Below are 15,663 nucleotides of genomic sequence, written 5' to 3'. Positions count from 1 at the left end.
GCTTGTTCAAGGTCACACAGATATAGGGACTTTTTCTCAGCTGCGGCAGGGAAGCAAGGGAGCACCCGGCTTACTGCTTCCCAGTCAGCTTTTGGCCAGTTGTTCAGTTTCTTTTTCTCCGGAGGGAGACTGAGAGTTGAACTTTGCTTTTCCTTCCCTGGAATTTCAGATTTTCTCCCTTTTCTACTGGATTACTTCAATATTAGAACACATCAGGAAGACTTTCCACCAAGCGCAGAGGGCCTGGCCCTGGGCCAAGCCCCAGCTCCGAGGAGACCAAAGGGAGGACTCTAACACTTTTCCCAGGTTTTTTCTCCACAGCGAGAGATTTTATTATTTAGCATTATTTTCCTTCTCCTGTGTGTTTGTTAAATAAATAGTTTTTTATCTCCTTCACTTTCCTTCAAGGAAAATTTATTTTTCCCGAACCTGGTGGAGGAGGGGTGGTTGTGCCTTCTCTCAGAGGATATATTTCTAAATTTGGCCAAACTGGAACACTGTCTTACTGTAATTTTAAAAGGTAACAATGTGAAATTAACATATCCCTCATCTTAGATATACAAAATGAAGAGAGAAGCCAAAAGAGATGGCAAGATATTTTTACTCAATTCTTCAATTCATCTCGACAAGAGATTGATGCAAATATACAGCAAATGTACTGGAAGCCCTCAGATGACCAGGTGCTCCCTATTGTGTAAACTAGACTCTTCAGCTTAGGTATAGTCATGGAAAGAAGACAATGGGGGAATGCGAACTCTGCAGCAGTCTCTGCAGTTCTTCAGCTGCAATGCACGTACTTTCAGGTGTGGATACAAATATGCAGCTAGCAAGAATTTCTCTTGCTTCTTTCCAGTCCCGTGATAACGCAGCCGGGGGCTTGTAACCACAAGCCCCGGCGTGCCCTCGGGCAGAGGGGACGCAGCATTAGCCTCCACACCGTCCTCGCTGGACGGCTCAGTGGAATCAGCGTGAGATGGGTGCGTGCGCTGGCTCCTCCTCAGAGGAAACACGTCGAGCAGCCGATGATCAGGCTCGCGTTTGCCCAGAGGCAAAGAAGGCGGGAGGGGCTTCTGGTGTGAGTTTCAACAGGTTTATTTGCAGGAGAGACCAGGGACCAGCAAAAGCCTCGAGGAGACATGGGCTAGCCCCTTTATGGGGGGGGTGGAGTAAGGCAGGGAAAGAGAAAACAACCAATGGGGTACAAGCAGAGGGGAGGATAAAATTTTTCAGAACAAATGGGGAAAACAGGGAGGCAGGAGTCATAACAGGGAACCAATTAATAACTAAAAAAGCGAGAACTTTCTGGAACAGAGGGAGGTAATTTAGGATTGGGAGCCACCCAGGGGGAGGTAACCTAGACCTCAGTGATCTCTTCTGGTGACTGACATTTGATGGTTTCAGCCCAAGAGCAGGCTGAGCCATGTAGATACAAAAATGCTGCTAGCGAGGATTTTCTTGTTATTTTCTAAGTCCATGAGAGACTTTTCTCTCTCACAGAAGAGGTAGCAGGGAATGTAAACAACCCAGACACCTGCAGCCTTGAAAAGTCTTGTTTATGGTATAGTAGAAAAATATTTTGACAATGGATGTTTTAGGATTTTAGCCAATCACCCCCAAGGGGTGGCTGGCCCTTTGTCCAATTAGGCTATGAAGAAAAAAGTCTATAAAAGAGTTTGTAAAATAATTAAATCAATCAATCTTGCTGCACAACTCCTGCCTGCTGGATCTTCTCCTCCTCCTCCTCCCTATGGCTGCGGGACACGGTGCTATACTGTAGGAACCAGGCCTGCGGTAATAGAGCCACTCCAACATCTCCCCCTTCTTTATTACATTGAAATGAGGGGAAAGGCTTAAGGGATTTCAAAACCAAACACTTAAAAATGGGAAGGGCTAATAAAATTAACAACTCCATAAAGAAACCCCATACAATGTCTTTGATAATTGAAGGAATCCGGCTACTGGTGCTCCCAGTGTACAGGAGGAGCTGCAGCAGCAGGTGGGACAGCAGCATGTAGGATGTCGTCACACAGTTATGGGAGATAACTTTAGGGACAGTGTAACAAATAAAATTAATACAAATACAATTAACTTAAATAACAATGGCTCCCTTGGACTCTCCCTCTTTCAAAACAAAGGGCCACTTAGGGGAGGGAAACACAGAGAAGGTGGGAAAGGGAATGTTTGTCTTTGCAGCCTGGGAGGAGAATTTCTCGTTTATTCAGGAGGTCTTGTTTCTCCTCCTTTTCCAGGCTGTGGCAGCTTCTTTCCTTTGCTTGGCAGCTGCAGGTGGTTTCAAAAAGGGTTTGATCCACTTCCCAGGGATCCATCTTGGACCCTCTGGGGTGGAAACACACCTGTAGCCTCTACCCTGGGTGACTAGGGGGTACGGGCCACGTATCTGTAAAGTGTCAGGGTCCTTTATTAGGACCTCAGGTCTTTCAGTCAGTTTATGTTTGGCAGAGTTTGTGAAGTGTCTCAGGATGGGAGTATCAGGTTCCTCATAGGAACAGTTTAAAAAGTTCAAAGTGAACAACGCTTTGGAAAGTCTTATGATGGGGGCAGCGATCTCATTGCCACCCTTTTGTTTTTCTAGCAGTCTTTTTAGTGTCTGATGTTTCCTCTCCATGATGGCTTGGCCTGTGGGTGAGTGAGGGATGCCAGTGATGTGATCCACACCCCACTCGCTCATGAATCTGTTTAACTCTGCAGAGGTGTACGCAGAGCCATTGTCAGTTTTTAATTTATTTGGTGTCCCCAACACAGCAAAGGCCTGTACCAGGTGGTTGATGACATCTTTGGCCCTCTCCCCACGGTGGGCTGAGGCAAAGGTTGCACCACAAAAGGTATCCACTGAAACGTGAATATATTTCTGGTGACCAAATTGGCGGAAGTGGGTGACATCTGTTTGCCATACCTCACAACTGCCTAGGCCTCGGGGGTTAACCCCCTGACCTAATGATGGAAGCTGATGTTTCTGGCAGCTGGGGCATGTTGCCACAATGGCTTTCGCCTGGTCTCTAGTGAGGTGGAACATTTGAATGAGAGCTGGAGCATTTTGATGGAACATTGCATGGCTCAGCTGGGCTTGCTGGAATCTGTTAGGCATATTTGCTAACTCGATGGGCATAGCTAGGGCATCTGCTCTCCTGTTCCCTTCGGCAATAAATCCTGGCAGGTCAGTGTGTGACCTCACATGCATTACGTAAAAGGGTTGCTTTTGGTGGGAGACAATTTGGATTAGCTTCAAAAGCAATTTATAGATTTTTGGATTTGCCACCTCTCTGAGCGATGCACTTTCTGCTCTGGACACCGCTCCTGCTACATATGCGGAATCTGTTACCAAATTAAAAGGTTCGTTGAACCTCTCAAATGCTCTGACCACTGTGGCAAGCTCTGCAACCTGCGGTGATCCTTCGACCACCTGCACATCAGACTCCCACTTCTGAGTGCAAGGATTCCTCCAAGCGATGACAGACTTCTGAGATGCCCCAGAACCATCCATAAAGATCGTCAGGGCATTGAGGGGTTCACGACTCTGAATTTCTTTTGGAATTAATTTAAAGGCCGAATTGAACAATTTGTGTTTTGGGTTGTGAGCCGATATTTGTCCCGAATAACTATCAAAGGCAAATTGGAGATGATTATTGTTTTGAAGGAGATGGTCCAGTGCATTGGTTGTTAGTGGCAGGTAAACACATGTGAAATCACACCCCACAAGGGTACGGAGGCGAGACCTAGCCTTTATCACCAACTGAGTCATGAGCTCCTGTGGCGTGGTAATACTTTTGGATGGCTGGTGCGAGAGGAAAACCCACTCAATAATCAGAAGGGGATCCCTCTGCACCTTGTCCCACTGGAAAACCAGCCCATGGAGGTATGGCATTTTCCCCAACACTGTAAACTGAAAGGGCAGACCTGGGGCATAATGATGGGCTTGGCGAGACAACAGCACCTCTTGGACCTTTGATGAGGGAGTTTCTTGCCTCTTCTGTCAACTGCCTTGGGGATTTGAGATCCTCGTTCCCCCGGAGCAGGTTGAACAGAGGGGCAAGGTCCTCAGTCGTCAGTCCCAGGAGCTGCCTCACCCAGTTGATGGACTCGCAGAGTTGATGGAGTTCCTACAGAGTCTTGGGGTTATCATTGATCTTTAACGGTTGGGGCACCACTGTCTGCTCCTCAATTTTGAGTCCTAGATATTTAAAAGGTGAGGTCTTCTGGACCTTTTCGGGATGGATTTCGAATCCATCAGCTTCTAAAGCCCTGATTACCTCCCCTAGAGTCCAGTCCAGGTACTGCTGCGTGAGTGCACACACCAAAACATCGTCCATGTAGTGTAGGATCACAGCTCTAACTGCCTTTTTCCGGACAGGGGACAGAATGCGAGCAACATACCACTGACAGATGGTGGGCGAGTTTTTCATGCCTTGCGGCAGAACTCGCCAGTGGTAGCGCTGCATGGGAGCCTCTCAGTTGAGGGAAGGCACTGAGAAGGCAAACCGGGGTGCATCGTCTGGATGCAGGGGGATCTGGAAGAAGCAGTCCTTGATGTCTATGACTGCTAGCTTCCACTGCCTAGGGAGCATAGAGGGTGATGGCATTCCAGGCTGCAGGGGTCCCATGTCCTCAATGACCTCATTAATTTTCCGCAGGTCGTGAAGGAGTCTCCACTTGTCTGTCCCCGGCTTCCAGATCACAAAGACCGGGGAGTTCCAAGCGCTGTTGGAAGGCTCAATGTTCCCCTTCCCCAGCTGCTCCTCCACGAGTGCAGTGAGCGCTCTCAATTGGTGTGTTTTTAAAGGCCACTGATCCACCCAGACCTTTTTATTGGTGAGCCAATTCAATTTCTGGATGGGGTGCTCCGCAGTGGTCCCTACTAAAAATCCCGGGGTTGAGATGGGATCTCAACCCAGGCTCCCCACTGGGACATGAGATCCCTGCCCCACAATGTAAACCCAGAGTCAATAACAAATGGACGGACTGTTGCAATCCGCCCCTCTGGACCCTCAATCTGGACATGCATCCTGCTTCTCTGGGCAGCCACGGATCCTCCCACACCGGTAAAAATACCTTCCTCCAGTTGCAATCCCCAGTGTGACGTCCAGTTGTTGGAGGCGATGACCGTCACGTCTGCCCCCATGTCCATCATCTCTGCTAGGCTGATGTCCCAGCCCTGGCATGAAATCTTGGAGCTTAGCATTAGCTTGTTCTCCCCTACCACCTCAGCCCAGAAGACAGATGGGTTGTAGTTTTCTGGTGAACTTCTTGGCATGAGGATGGCCTGGGCGAGAACCTGGTCAGCTGCAAGAAAGAAAGGTGGATGAATACATTGGATGTTAATTGTAAAGAGTCCTTGTGACCCTACTTGGACGATCCCTGGTGTTATTGAGATATCTGGTGGTGTACGAGTGGTGTCTCCTATAACAAACAAGCATCAGTCTTTCAGTCCTTCGCAGCTCACGAGGACCCGTCGAGGTGTGATAGAGTCCATCGTGGTTGCAGTAGCGTTAGTCACAGTTTTTCTGGTTGCGGCTTCTTTATTTATGTCATCAAGTGGGGCGTCAGATCCGCGCTGGGTCCTCAGTTTCCCGGCTGTACCTCCACGGGAGTGGGAGATGCTACTTGCCCTGGGGATACAGCTCGGGAACTTTGATTAATCGGGGCTGGAGCTCTGCAGTTCCGGGCCACATGTCCTGGCTTGCCGCATCTGTGACAAGTCCAGGTTCTGTTTGTCATCCTCTTGTCCCGAGGTGCCGTTGCCTCAGCGGCACCCGCAGCTCCTACCACATTCCCCCTCGTTTTTAAATTTGGTTGGCCAATTGGAACAAAGGTTGTGCAGTGTCGAATCATCTGCTTTAACGTTGGTGGAGGATCAAGTGGAAGGGTCATAATCACTCTCTTACAAGGTTCATTTGCATTAGCTTTTGCTATTTGAGTGATTATGCTTTCTCTAATTCTTGTATCTTCCACTTGCTTCTCTACCACTAATTTTAATTTGTCAATAAAGTCAATAAATGGTTCATTTGGGAGTTGCCGAATTTCAGTAAAATTTAGTAGAGGCATCGATTTAGGGGGCATCATTAAAAATGCTTGCTCTGCCGCAAGTTTAACAGCATTTAAGACCGGCTCTGGGGTGTTTCGGGCCTGGTCTTGTGGCTTGCCAAGCAGCCCCTCACCGATAAGGTGGTCCATGGAAACCCCTGCGTTATTAGGGTCTTGCAACAGGATTGGAAGGACCTCTCTTAGTTGCTTTCTCCACCCGTCATCCCACAACTCAAATTCGGCTGGAGAAAGCAAGCAAGAAAAAATGCTTTGGAGGTCTGCTGGGACCAGCACTGTATTAGTGAGGGTGGCCCGCAGGAGATTCCGGAAATATGGACTCTCCCTCCCAAACTCATTCTGGGCTTTACAAAGTTCTTTGAGCCCAGCAGGGTCAAAGGGTTTCCAGGTGGGGTTGCCGCCAGATTGGTTATAAGTAACCGGAGCGGCGAAGGGACTGGAGGAGGCTCCCGGTTCAGGGTTCAAGATGGCGTCGGTTCCGGTTTCCACAGCATGGGAACTGGAAGACGAGGCGTGGGAACCAGAAGGCTCCTCCAAGTAGGCAGGGGCTGAGGGCAAAGAGGAGTGGCCACGGGAAGGGCGGGGACTCCTGACGCAGGGGGCAGGACCCGATGAGAAGGAGGAGCTCACAGACGTCACGTTAGGAGGGGGCGGGGCCAGGACAGGGCGAGGAGGAGGGGGAGCAAGAGGATTTTGGGAAGAAGAAGGAAAAAAGGCGGGCTGTGCCATGCGGTATCCTCCATTTTGGGGGAGTGCGGGAACAGCAGGGAAAGGGGACAAAACGGTGGATGAAGAAAAGCCTTCATCATTTTCAGGGCAATAAAACTGGGAACCGCTTTTTGGGAGAACAACCGGGGAAGAGGGCATAGGAAAGCGGGTTTGGGTAGAAGCCAAAACAGCCTGGCCAGGGCTACTTGGGCAGGGCTGCTGAGAGGATCGAGGAGAGTCAGGGAGATGGTGGCAGCCCTGTGCCTCTGGGCATTTTACAACTCCCGGTCTTCTCAGCAACGGGGATGAGGAATGTGAGGGGGAGAAAGAGGGACTTGGGAAGAACTGGGGAGAATTCGGGGCTTTTCTTTTATTTTCCGATTAGCTTTGTGTATATCTCTCAAAGCCCAGACCATGTAGAGAAACCTCTCTCTGGAGGGATCTCCCCTTTGGTTTAATTCCAATATTTTGTCCCCCACAAATTGCCAAAACGTGGCTGACTTCAAATTATCAGGGGACATCTGGGGAAAATAAAAGAAGAGCCACTTAACAAACCTTTTCAAAAACCCCTTTGATAACTTTAACCCACAATTCTTCAGGGACTCCCCAACTTGGAGATAAACCTCCCCCTGAGGCTGGGAAAGCTTAGCTCCCATCTTAACCTCAGCCTCAACTTCACCCACCACCGGCAAAAAGGAGAAATTAGAAATTATTTCCCAGGGGCTGGGAATCACAAGAATACTCACAAGAAGACACAGGCGTCCGGTCCTGGAAACAAAAAGGCACACTGCGGTCCTCCGGATCAGGCTGCTCTACTGGCAGGAGTTTGCAGCCTCCTCTCGGAGCGCGGCTTTTAAAACAGAGCGTGCTGCCACGAGAGGCATCGGCAGCTCCGAATCGCTTACAATCTCAGCCTCCTGTCAGCGAGGACGATGCAGGAACGCATGTGTGTGTCATCCCTGTTCGGGCGCCAACCTAAAGCAACCGGAGGCTTGTAACCACAAGCCCTGGCGTGCCCTCGGGCAGAGGGGATGCAGCGTTAGCCTCCACACCGTCCTCGCTGGACGGCTCAGTGGAATCAGCGTGAGATGGGTGCGTGCGCTGGCTCCTCCTCAGAGGAAACACGTCGAGCAGCCGATGATCAGGCTCGCGTTTGCCCAGAGGCAAAGAAGGCGGGAGGGGCTTCTGGTGTGGGTTCCAACAGGTTTATTTGCAGGAGGGACCAGGGACCAGCAAAAGCCTCGAGGAGACATGGGCTAGCCCCTTTATGGGGGGGGTGGAGTAAGGCAGGGAAAGAGAAAACAACCAATGGGGTACAAGCAGAGGGGAGGATAAAATTTTTCAGAACAAATGGGGAAAACAGGGAGGCAGGAGTCATAACAGGGAACCAATTAATAACTAAAAAAGGGAGAACTTTCTGGAAAAGGGGGAGGTAATTTAGGATTGGGAGCCACCCAGGGGGAGGTAACCTAGACCTCAGTGATCTCTTCTGGTGACTGACATTTGATGGTTTCAGCCCAAGAGCAGGCTGAGCCACCCCAACACCGTGAGATATTTCTCTCTCACAGAAGATATTAGTAGAGTTCTATAAAGTATGAACACCTGCAACCTTACAAAGCTTTGTTTATAGTACAGTAGAAAAATATTCAGACAATGGATGTTTTAGGATTTTAGACAATCACCCCAAGGGGTGGCTGATCCTTTGACCAATTGGACTATGAAGAAAAAGTCTATAAGAGAGTTTGTAAAATAATTAAATAAAGGAATCTTGCTGCACAATGCCTACCTGTTGGATCTCTCTTCTCCCTACCACTGCAGGACACCGTGATATTCAGGTATGGCCAAAGCTGATATAGAATAGTTCAGACCAAAACTACCCGCTCCACAACTCTTTCTGGGGACACTAGTTACTCTCAGTTCGGAACACCAAACATGCTCAAGCATTTTAAGCACAGAAGGAAAGTTTCAGAGAACCACAGAATATGCTGAGTTGGAAGAGACCCCCAAGGATCATTGAGGCCAACTCCTGGCCCTGAACAGGACCATCCCCAAGAGTCAGACCGTGTGCCCGAGAGTATTGTCCAAATGCTTCTTGAACTCTGTCAGGCTTGGTGCTGTGACCACTTCCCTGGGGAGCCTGTTCCAATGCCCAACCACCCTCCAGGGGAAGAACCTCTTTCTAATATCCAACCTAAACCTCCCCTGAGATAAGTTCAGGCCATTCCCTCGGGTCCTGTCACTGGACACTACAGGGAAGAGATCAGTGTCTGCCCCTTCTCTTCCCCTCACGAGGACTGCAATGAGGTCTCCCCTCAGTCTCCTCTTCTCCAGGCTGAACAGACCAAGTGACCTCAGCTGCTCCTCATACGGCTTCCTCTCAAGGCCTTTCACCATCTTCACAGCCCTCCTTTGGATGCTCTCTAATAGTTTAATATCTTTCTTATATTGTGGTGACCAAAACTGCTCACAGTATTCAAGGTGAGATGGCACCAGTGCAGAACAGAGTGAGACAATCCCCTCCCTTGACTGGCTGGCGATGCTAGGCCTGATTCCCCCCAGGACATGGTTGGCCCTCCTGGCTGCTAGGGCACTGCTGACTCATATTCAACTTGCCACTGAGCAGGACCTCCACATCTTTTTCTGTGGCACTGCTTGTTGAAGAATGGTTAGAGGATCAGGGGCAATGATCATTGATAGAATTATGGGATCAATAAAAGCAATAGGCCTGTAAGCAAAAGGCCTGTGTGTGAGAAGAACTTTCCATGAGAAAATCTCTGTGTGAAAGAAAAAAAAAAACAGGGTTGGGAACTAAGAGGGAGTTTGAAAACTTGCAGCTGTTCAGATAAGACCCAGAGAGGGGGAGGTAAACTTTGAATTCTTTTAATCATAACATAGCTAGTAGAAGCTTGCCAATGTAAGTCCAATTAGGTAGAAATAGAAATGCGCTTTGATAAGTTTTAAGCCACTTAAGAGTTAACAAGCTGGTGTACTATATAAGTGCCTCTGGATTGCTAATAAACAGAGTTTTGCTCTTATCAACCATATTGGCTGGTCTGCAATTTTCTCCCCCTGCCGGAGTCCCCAGGCTCTCTTCTTTTTACAATTCCAACAACTGCTTTCCAGGATCCCATTCCCCAGTCTGTGTGTACATCCAGGGTTGCTCCATCCCAGGTGCAGAATCTGGAACTTTCCCTTGTTAATCTTCATATGGTTGGTGATTGCCCAGTTCTCCAATTTGTTGAGGTCTCTCTGCAGGGCCTCCCTGCCTTTGAGGGAGTCAACAGCTCCTCCCAGTTTTGAATCATCTTCAACCTTGCTTAGTATCCTTTCCAGTCCTGTGTCCAAGTCATTTATGAAGATGTTGAGGAACACGGGGCCTAAAATGGAGCCCTGTGGAACCCCACTAGTGACAGGTCACCAGCCTGATGTCACCCCATTCACTGTAACCCTTTGCGCCTGACCTGTGAGCCGGTTGCTCACCCATCGCATGATGTGTTTATCCAGCTGTGTGCTGGTCATTTTGTGCAGAAGGATACTGAGAGACACTATCAAAAGCTTTACTGAAATCCAGAAATATTACATCAACTGGCTTCCCTTGATCAACTAGGTGAGTTACCTTGTCATAAAAGGACATTAATTTTGAAGCGTCTGAAATTAAGCTTGAAGTCTCTGAATTAAGTTTTGATGATCTGAAAATAAGTAATGAAAAATTCTCAGTTTCCAAGAGGAGCTAATTTCTGGATAGTTCCATATCCAACCATGCAATGGTTTTCCCAAGAAGTATAACAATTTCTAGACTTTTTAGCCTTATTTATCCATCTCAGCAACTGGAGTTGTGAATCTGGAGTAATTAAGAAAACACTGTACTACCAAGTGTTGCAGAAAGCAAGCACTAAATCACTTAAACAAAGATCAAAGGCAGCAATTTCAAAAAGGAGAAAGTAAAACCAGAAATAAAAAGGAATATTCTTTTCATCAGAACAAGGTCTTCCAGGTTGTGATTTACTTGCACAACTCACAGCACACATTTTAACTGAATTTGCCAGTCAACTGAATTACAGTACTCATACATATGCATCAGGACATTGACAAACAGCTCAGATTCAAAGTCTTTATGTATACAACAGTGTCATGGTTTAGGATTGGTATTCCCCAATTTAGTGTGTCTTCCTGCTGAGACTCCAAAACCATGCCCTGTTCACTCACTTCCCCTCCCCTCGCGGGTGGATGGAGAGAAAATTGGAGGCACAAAAGGCAAAGATCACAGGTTGAGATAAGAACAATTTACTGGAAACTGCAATGAGTTAATAAATCTAGCAGTAACAGCTACAGTATTAAAAACAAAAGTGTACAAAGAAGAGAGTGTGGAGCTTGGCCTGACTGTAGCCATGCTACACAAACATCTTCCTCCGGCTGGGACCAGTGTTACCTGCACCATTCCATCTGCCACACTTGATCCACCAGAAAGGGACACCCTTTTCAGAATGTAAGATGGTATCAATTAACATCTGGGTCTTGGCCTTGCCCACATGGCTCCAGGCTACACCCCCTCACAGGTACTGCGAAAAAAGTTAACCGTCCTTGGCCAAACCCAGAACATTATCCACCCTTTATTCTATACCATTTTGTTTATGCCCAAATTCTACACCTTACAGCTATATACATATATATGTAAATATACAAAAGCACAGGTATAATTTCCATAGTCAATGACTACCCCTCCAAGATGTCTGTTGAATTCATTTAGTCCATGACTGTAAATTCTATCCATCCTAGATGTCTTCCAGGGTGGGAGGGCTAGTGTGCTGTCAGCTGGTTGCAAGCTGCATCAGGAGTGCACAACTGAAGTATCTGGAGCAGTCCATCCTCATTGTCCATGGGAGTTATGGCACAGTGGCAGTGTCATTCAGCAACCAATATTAGACAATTCAACATTACAGGCTGTTCTCACCCAAAAATCAAATCCCCTTAAGGTACACGTGTTTCCCCGTCACTCCACATTGCCCACCAAGTGCACCTGAGTCCTTGAGCAAAAACAATCCTATGGATGGGTTTTCCCTTGCTTGAAACAGGACTGATAAAAACTGTCTTCCCTAACACATTTCTCATATGTGCCACTGGGGCTTGATCCCCTTCTATGGTATGTGAAGGTTTTGATTGGGCAGGGCCAGCTCAATTGGTGGAGACTCTAGTGTTAAGTAACCAGGTGGGCTGTAACAGTGTAGATACTGTAACATGATGTATCAAACCAGGAGTCCCGTGGAAAATAAATAAATATATATATATATGGACAGATTCTTGGTAGATGTTTCAGAGAGATGTTTGTTTATTTCCCCAACCGCATGGCCAGGCTCTGCTGAGGAACTCCCACAATCCCCAGACCCGAGGGTCCTTGCCCGCGCAGGGAAACACAAAACAACCAATGGGCTAGGGAAACCCCGTGTCTCTGCCCCAGGGCCCCTCTCCCAGGGCTACATGGCGGGGGGAGGAGACCCCAACAGTGGCCTTTGCTAAATGTAGATCCCAATGTTTGCAGGTCCCACTTCCTCATGTCCTCTCTGTCATCATGAAGGTAAAACCACAGGTTACCTTGTGGTATGGACCCTCTCTCTCAAGGAGGGGGATCCTTGCTCCTAGTAGCAGAGACTCTGGTCTGTACTGGCGGGGCATGGGAACATTTCCTCTCTAGTTTGCTCAAGTCTTTAAAATCTGTCCACAGTCTTGGACAGTCTTTCCACAGCTGAGGCGCAGGTCAGTCGGGAGGAAAAAAGATGATCTTCATATTGCCAGAGTGGGGTAGTCACCTGAAGCACTGTTTGTTCTTATTCTTTCATTGACACCAATGCCAGTGAGTTGGTATATGGTTGTCCCGGTTTGAGACAAATTAAGGGAAACACTCTGGGAGGAACAGCCCCTCCAAAGAAGACGGGTTTCAGCTGCTCCTCCCCCACCAGGTTCGGAAAGAAAATTCCTCAGAGGAAAGTGAAAAAGGAAAAAAAGTTATTTATTTAACAAGCACAGTGCACGCAGGCACAGGAAAAGAATAATGCTAAATAATAAAGCCTTTCTCTGTGGAGAGAACCTGGGTAGATTTTAGAGTCCTTTGTGGTTGTGGCTTTCTCCTCTCTGGAGCTGGGGTTCGGCGTGGGCCCCTCCGGGCCTTGGTGGAAAGGCCTCCCAGTGAAGTTCTGATGTTCTGGTGTTCTGAACAGTTCCAGAAGAGAAGAAGAAGCCAAAGTCCCAGGAGAACCTCTTTCCTCAGCTAATGAACGAGAAGCTAGCTAAAAGCAAAAGGAATGTTACTCTCTTCCCTGCTGCAGAAGCAGAGCAGCCAGGCAGGAGAAACCAGCAAGCTTATCTGTGTTTTGAACACAGCACCAAAGGAATTCCACTGGCTCTCCCCCATCTCCCTTAGCTAGCTTTAAAGGCGCAGAGAGGCACAGGATTCATGTCTGGGCATAGAGCAGATGATAGGGGATACACATCCTAAAGTCACCCCAAGACAATGGTGATGGTGCACTCTGTAAAAACTTTTGCCACATGTATTGTGTACACTGGACCTCTGGATCTATAGGGGACTGTTCCTTATTTGAACCCATATAGAGTACCTCCAGCATGACTCATTCTCTCAGGTACTGGATGCATTGCTCCATGGTGTTCCACCTGCTTGGGTGCACTATTAGATCATCCTTGAGAGAATACCTTCCCTTCACTCTTGACAGGAGTCACCTCCAGAGGCTGAGATCTTCTGTCCTCTTACCAATCCCCTTGTCCGTGCCCACATCCCGGAAGAGGGATCCCAGTTGCTTGGCTTCATTACCATCTAGTTTCATATCATGGGCTACGATATCCCAGCATTGGAGCAGCCAGGTCACCAGGGGCTCACCCAACTGGTGGCTGAACTCTTTTCACATATCTCTCAGCTCACACGGGGATAGGAATTGCGTGATTATCTCTGGCCCTGCCTCTTTCTCCTGTTGTGGGGGCCCTACTTCCTCTTCATCCCTCACTACGCAAACTGATTTGGTCTTGGATTTTTTTTCTGTATAGGGGCAACTGTTACCGGCACGTGTTATTCCTCTGGTTCAGAAGCAGTTTGAGTGGTCACGGTGGCAGTTGCTCTGCTTTCCTCCTCCTCCCCCTGAGGGTGCTGTCTATTGATGAGCAGTGTCCAATAAATAGTAGCCAAGGCCCAGCACACTGCAATAAATTGCTCCTTTCTGGAGTTGCCACAGCATTCTCCTTGCAAATATTCTGTCATTTTTTCAGGGTCCTGTAGTTGTTCAGGGGTGAACTCACAAACCACTGGAGCAGAGAATTTTCTCAAAATCTGGCCCATTTTCTCCCACATTCCATGCCACTCATGACTATCTACCCTCGGGGCAGATCTCTGAATGATCTTTCTAGAAATCTCTTGATTCTAAAGATGGTGCAGACTGCACTGAGAAGACCTGGCAGACTTAGCAACAAGAGCATGCTTTCCTTAAGATCCAATGGGAATTCAAAATTCTCAAAAGCTGTTGTAACAGGCCTGAAGGAGGAAAAGGGGGTGAAAAGCTGGGGAAAATCATCCTCCCCTGTTCCCCCCACAGACTGAGTACAATTATTAATGGACTCCCAGAGGTTGCACCCAAGGTAAGGGTAGGAGAGCAACACTGAATACACATCCCAAATGACCTGCATTGCTGTTGATATTATCATATCATAAACTGATATCCCACAGTACAGCAACAAAGCAATCCTGAACCCTCTCCCTGCTCTGAAAAAAAGAGAATTGCAAAGAGCACATAGTGCATATATGGGAGTATATACAGGGTTAGGTATCATAACCACATGAACAGACCAAGCAACATTGTGACCAGTGGCTCTGTACCTTATACAAGAAATGCTTAGATCAAATTTGTTTCCAACCCGCTCTGGGCAGATCTGTTGTTATATCAACCCAACACAAAAGTGTACAAAAAAGAGAGTACAGAGCTCTACCTGACTGCAACCATGCCACCCAGACCACTCCCTTTGGTCAGGGCCAATGCTACCCCACTGCTCTGCTCCACTGGAAAAAATGCCTGAGAGAGTCCCTTTCTCCCACCCCTGGCAATGACTTAAGATGATTTTTGTAGCAGGACTTTTTGCCTTTGGAATGTGGTCAAACAACCCAAAGAATGCCCTATTTTGCAGGCTGAGTGGGGGTGTCATGCTGCTTTTGATGTTGAATTATTCTAAAAGCACTCTGGCTCATCATCCCCGAATTAACATCCTGATAATGAGGCAAAGATTTGGCAGATAAGCTGCCAAGCTGACCTGGAGACATATGACTGGCAGTCATATCACATTACACTATAAAAGTCCAGTCCACTTTCATACGGTAGGTTCTTCTAATATATTCCTTCTTGGAGTATGTGTATGAAGTTTCCTACCTTGAAGGAGGGATGCCCCTTCAAGGATACTCCTCAAGGTTGAGTGAAAGAAACCTACCCACAAGTGTTGTTGGTATGGTGAGTTACATCAATCTCTACTTAATAATTGTTTCTTTTTGCTAGCTTTAATATAATTGCTTTAATGTAATTGCTTTGATATAATGCACTGTACTATACTATACTATACTATACACAACTAGTAGTTTTAGCTTTTATACTGTGTTGTAAATAATTCTGATTAAGATCTTTTGTCTAATCATTAGTCATAATAAATAATTCATTTAATATAAATATATCTGATTTGACATCTTTAATCCTATGGGACAAAGTTACTTAAACGATTGACAAAGTCTGGGGCTAAGATTGGATTCAGCCACACTCAGACTCCTCTCTGAGAAGGAGTTTAGAAAGCAAGAGGGTCCTTGTGACTCAATGGAAGGCTTCTCTAATAAACTTTGTCTGAAGCTCCCACTCACCCTCG

This window comes from Aphelocoma coerulescens (genome assembly GCF_041296385.1).
Source record: "Aphelocoma coerulescens isolate FSJ_1873_10779 chromosome W unlocalized genomic scaffold, UR_Acoe_1.0 ChrW_unloc_scaf_2, whole genome shotgun sequence".
In the NCBI taxonomy this organism is placed as follows: domain Eukaryota; kingdom Metazoa; phylum Chordata; class Aves; order Passeriformes; family Corvidae; genus Aphelocoma; species Aphelocoma coerulescens.
Note: the sequence above shows the minus strand (reverse complement) of the source record.